Raw genomic sequence first — 6000 nt, forward strand, 5'->3', positions numbered from 1 at the left:
TTTTTCATAACTTTTCTTCCAAGGAGTAAGCGTCTTTTAATTTCATGGCTGCAATCACCATCTGCAGTGATTTTGGAGCCCAGAAAAAGTCTGACACTGTTTCCACTGTTTCCCTATCTATTTCCCATGAAGAGATGGGACCAGATGCCATGTAAAATGGAGCAAAACTAGCTATAAGGAGGGGCCCAGCATAGTGGCAAGAAAGTTCTCAGGCTGAAAGCACCTGGGGACTTCTTGCACTCATCAGAAAGTTTGGTTACTAGAAGGTCACTAGAAAGATGTGTTTAAGACCAATACTGGTGCTGGGAGCATTACAGCTCCCAGATTTACACAGTGTTACACAGCACCAGATTTCCTAAAGACCAACCACTGAGATGAGTCTAGAGAATTCATTAGTGACCCTCCCCCTTGTTGCTGCAGTCTGGGCTACCCTTGAATTTCTCAGGTCCTCAGTTTCCTTATCTTCAAGGTTGACAAAATAACCCGAGGTTCCTTCCAGCTCTTCTATCCCCATACTAGGTCATTTCCTACTGGTGTACTTTGAGGAGTCTGACAACTTCACAGACTCAAAATCTTTTTCAGCCATGTGATATCACCTCCAAGGGTTCACATCATTAGGGCCGGTATATTTGATCTAGTGTCATTGGAGCACTATTAGTCTGGAGAAACGTGCAGTGAAAAGAAGATTGCATGGTCAAATAAATTGGGGGAATGTGTCATGCTCTCCCCTCTTGAAGATAGGCAGTAATCGGAGGAGTCCGGTAGAACATACTTAGCCTGGATTAACACCAAGTCTCCCAGATGGCTGTAACCTTAGACACTCCTTTCTCTGCAACACTAATGATTCTCTCATGGAAGATTATTTTAAAAACCACTGGGCTCAGGATGTGGAAACCCATGTCAAGATCAGTTCAGTTCAGTCGCTCAGTCATGTTTGACTCTTTGCGACCCCATGAATTGCAGCACACCATGCCTCCCTGTCCATCACCATCTCCCGGAGTTCACTCAGACTCACGTCCATCGAGTCACTGATGCCATCCAGCCATCTCATCCTCGGTCGTCCCCTTCTCCTCCTGCCCCCAATCCCTCCCAGCATCACAGTCTTTTCCAATGAGTCAACTCTTCTCATGAGGTGGCCAAAGTACTGGAGCTTCAGCTTCAGCATCATTCCTTCCAAAGAAATCCCAGGGCTGATCTCCTTCAGAATGGACTGGTTGGATCTCCTTGCAGTCCAAGGGACTCTCAAGAGTCTTCTCCAACACCACAGTTCAAAAGCATCAATTCTTCGGCACTCAGCCTTCTTCACAGTCCAACTCTCACATCCATACATGAATACTGGAAAAACCATAGCCTTGACTAGGCGGACCTTAGTCAGCAAAGTAATGTCTCTGCTTTTGAATATGCTATCTAGGTTGGTCATAACTTTTCTTCCAAGAAGTAAGCGTCTTTTAATTTCATGGCTGCAGTCACCATCTGCAGTGATTTTGGAGCCCCAAAAATAAAGTCTGACACTGTTTCCAATGTTTCCCCATCTATTTCCCATGAAGTGATGGGACCAGATGCCATGATCTTCGTTTTCTGAATGTTGAGCTTTAAGCCAACTTTTTCACTCTCCTCTTTCACTTTCATCAAGAGGCTTTTTAGCTCCTCTTCACTTTCTGCCCTAAGGGTGGTGTCATCTGCATATCTGAGGTTATTGATATTTCTCCCGCCAATCTTGATTCCAGCTTGTGATTCTTCCAGTCCAGCATTTCTCATGATGTACTCTGCATAGAAGTTCAATAAGCAGGGTGACAATATACAGCCTTGACATACTACTTTTCCTATTTGGAACCAGTCTGTTGTTCCATGTCCAGTTCTAACTGTTGCCTCCTGGCCTGCATACAAATTTCTCAAGAGGCAGGTCAGGTGGTCTCGTATTCCCATCTCTTCCAGACTTTTCCACAGTTTATTGTGATCCACACAGTCAAAGGCTTTGGCATAGTCAATAAAGCAGAAATAGATGTTTTTCTGGAACTCTCTTGCTTTTTCCATGATCCAGCGGATGTTGGCAATTTGATCTCTGGTTCCTCTGCCTTTCTAAAACTAGCTTGAACATCAGAGAGTTCACGGTTCACATATTGCTGAAGCCTGGCTTGGAGAATTTTGAGCATTACTTTACTAGCATGTGAGATGAGTGCAATTGTGCGGTAGTTTGAGCATTCTTTGGCATTGTCTTTCTTTGGGATTGGAATGAAAACTGACCTTTTCCAGTCCTGTGGCCACTGCTGAGTTTTCTAAATTTGCTGGCATACTGAGTGCAGCACTTTCACAGCATCATCTTTCAGGATTTGAAACAGCTCAACTGGAATTCCATCACCTCCACTAGCTTTGTTCATAGTGATGCTTCCTAAGGCCCACTTGATTTCACATTCCAAAATGTCTGGCTCTAGATTAGTTATCACATCATCATGATTATCTGGGTCGTGAAGATCTTTTTTGTACAGTTCTTCCGTGTATTCTTGCCACCTCTTCTTAATATCTTCTGCTTCTGTTAGGTCCATACCATTTCTGTCCTTTATCGAGCCCATCTTTGCATGAAATGTTCCCTTGGTATCTCTAATTTTCTTGAAGAGATCTCTAGTCTTTCCCATTCTGTTGTTTTCCTCTATTTCTTTGCATTGATCACTGAAGAAGGCTTTCTTATCTCTTCTTGCTATTCTTTGGAACTCTGCATTCAGATGCTTATATCTTTCCTTTTCTCCTTTGCTTTTCACCTCTCTTCTTTTCACAGCTATTTGTAAGGCCTCCCCAGACAGCCATTTTGCTTTTTTGCATTTCTTTTCCATGGGGATGGTCTTGATCCATGTCTCCTGTACAATGTCATGAACCTCAGTCCATAGTTCATCAGGCACTCTATCAGATCTAGGCCCTTAAATCTATTTCTCACTTCCACTGTATAATCATAAGGGATTTGATTTAGGTCATACTTGAATGATCTAGTGGTTTTCCCTACTTTCTTCAATTTAAGTCTGAATTTGGTAATAAGGAGTTCATGGTCTGAGCCACAGTCAGCTCCTGGTCTTGTTTTTGTTGACTGTATAGAGCTTCTCCATCTTTGGCTGCAAAGAATATAATCAGTCTGATTTCGGTGTTGACCATCTGGTGATGTCTATGTGTAGAGTCTTCTCTTGTGTTGTTGGAAGAGGGTGTTTGCTATGACCAGTGCAAAACTCCATAAGTCTTTGCCCTGCTTCATTCCGCATTCCAAGGCCAAATTTGCCTGTTACTCCAGGTGTTTCTTGACTTCCTACTTTTGCATTCCAGTCCCCTAGAATGAAAAGGACATCTTTTTTGGGTGTTAAAGGTCTTGTAGGTCTTCATAAAACTGTTCAACTTCAGTTTCTTCAGCATTACTGGTTGGGGCATAGACTTGGATAACTGTGATATTGAATGGTTTGCCTTGGAAATGAACAGAGATCATTCTGTCGTTTTTGAGATTGCATCCAAGTACTGCATTTCGGACTCTTTTGTTGACCATGATGGCTACTCCATTTCTTCTGAGGGATTCCTGCCCGCAGTAGTAGATATAATGGTCATCTGAGTTAAATTCACCCATTCCAGGCCATTTTAGTTTGCTGATTCCTAGAATGTCGACATTCACCCTTTCCATCTCTTGTTTGACTACTTCCAATTTGCCTTGATTCATGGACCTGACATTCCAGGTTCCTATGCAATATTGCTCTTTACAGCATCAGATCTTGCTTCTATCACCAGTCACATCCACAACTGGGTATTTTTGCTTTGGGTCCATCCCTTCATTCTTTCTGGAGTTATTTCTCCACTGATCTCCAGTAGCATATTGGGCACCTAATGACCTGGGGAGTTCCTCTTTCAATATCCTATCATTTTGCCTTTTCATAGTCTTCATGGGGTTCTCAAGGCAAGAATACTGAAGCGGCTTGCCATTCCCTTCTCCAGTGGACCACATTCTGTCAGACCTCTCCACCATGACCCGCCCGTCTTGGGTTGCCATGCAGGCATGGCTTGGTTTCATTGAGTTAGACAAGGCTGTAGTCCTAGTGTGATTAGATTGACTAGTTTTCAGTGAGTATGATTTCAGTGTATCTGCCCTCTGATGCCCTCTTGCAACACCTACCATCTTACTTGGGTTTCTCTTACCTTGGGCGTGGGGTATCTCTTCATGGCTGCTCCAGCAAAGCACAGCCTCTGCTCCTTACCTTGGACAAGGGGTATTTCCTTACCGCCGCCATTCCTGACCTTCAACGTGGGATAGCTCCTCTATGCCCTCCTGTGCCTGCGTAGCCACCGCTCCTCGGGTTGCTCCTCCCAGCCACTGGCCCTGGCCTCGGGCTCGGGGTGGCTCCTCAGGGTCACCACCCCTGGCCTTGGATGTGGGGTGTCTGCTCCCGGCCGCCACTGACCTTGCACATAGGGTAGCTCCTCTCAGCTGCTGCCCCTAACCTCGAACGCGGGGTGTCTCCTCCCGGCCACCGCCCCTGAACTCAGATGCAGGGTAGCTCCTCTCAGCTGATCCTGCGCCATCGCAGCCTGGCACTCTAGGCTGCTGCCCCTGACCTCAGACGTGGGGTAGCTCCTCTCGGCCGCCTGCGCTCAGTGCGCCGGCTTGCAGCCGCTAGAGAAGGACCACTGATACATGGGCAATCATGACACTTGGGCATGGGATCCAAGTGGGAAGGGAAGCAGGGACTTGACAAAATATTGAAGGAATTCAGGTGGAAAAGGGAAGCATTTTCATGTTGGAAGAACATAGGGTTGTTGTTGTTCAGTCACTCAGCCATGTCCAACTCTTTGCAACCTCATGGACTGCAGCACACCAGGCTTCCCTGTCCTTCACTGTCTCCTGGAGCTTGCTCAAACTCATGTCCATTGAGCCAGCGATGCCATCCAACCATCTCATCCTCTGTCATCTCCTTCACCTCCTGCCTTCATTCTTTCCCAGCATCAGGGTCTTTTCTAACAAGTCAGCTCTTTGCATTGGATGACCAAAGTATTGGAGCTTCAGCTTCAGCACCAATCCTTCCAATGAATATTCAGGAGTGATTTCCTTTAGGGTTGACTGGTTGGATTGCCTTGCAGTCCAAGGGACTCAGAGTCTTCTCCAACGCCACGGTTCAAAAGCATCAATTCTTCGGTGCTCAGCCTTCTTCCGAAAGGCAAGGGAGAAAAGGAAAGATACACCCATCTGAATGCAGAGTTCCAAAGAATAGCAAGGAATGATAAGAAAGCCTCCCTAAGTGAACAATGCAAAGAAATAGAGGAAAACAAAAGAATGGATGAGACTAGAGACCTCTTCAAGAAGATTAGAGATACCGAGGGAACATTTTAGGCAAAGATAGGTGCAGTAAAGGACAGAATGTAGCATAGTTGAGTGTATTCACTTGCTGTGTGAATACAGAGTTATGCAGGATTGCCATGACAAATGCCACAGCCCAGATGGCTGAAACAGCAGAAGAATGTGTTTCCTTGAAATTCTGGAGGCTGGAAGTCCAAGATCAAGGTGTCAGCAGGGTGGTTTCTCCTAATATCTCTCCGCTTGATTTACAGATGCCTGTGTTCTCCCCGTGCCTTCACATGGTCTTTCTTCACGTGGACTATGGACATATGCTCAGTGGACATAGTCATATGTCTCTCTGTCATAGTCTCCTAAGGACACCAGTCACGTTGGAGTAGGCCCCATTGGTTATGACCTCGTTTTACCTTAGTTACCTCAGTAGAAGCTCTGTCTCCTCTAGAATCCCATTCTGAAGTACTGGGGGCTAGGGCTTCAACACAGGGATTGAATGAAATTCGTATCAATTGAGGAACTCAGCCCATAACACTGAAGAAGAGAAGCATAAATCTGGGAAAGATGCTGATTCTGGGGCCCTGGACTGTTTGAGGCTGGCATGCACTGCTTTGAGAAATAATTCTTAAACACTATTTTCAAGCCTTCAAACAGAGGTATGTATGTAAGAGAAAAGAGGGCTAGCCTATGAT

This window comes from Ovis canadensis, chromosome 5, assembly GCF_042477335.2.
Source record: "Ovis canadensis isolate MfBH-ARS-UI-01 breed Bighorn chromosome 5, ARS-UI_OviCan_v2, whole genome shotgun sequence".
In the NCBI taxonomy this organism is placed as follows: Eukaryota; Metazoa; Chordata; class Mammalia; order Artiodactyla; family Bovidae; genus Ovis; species Ovis canadensis.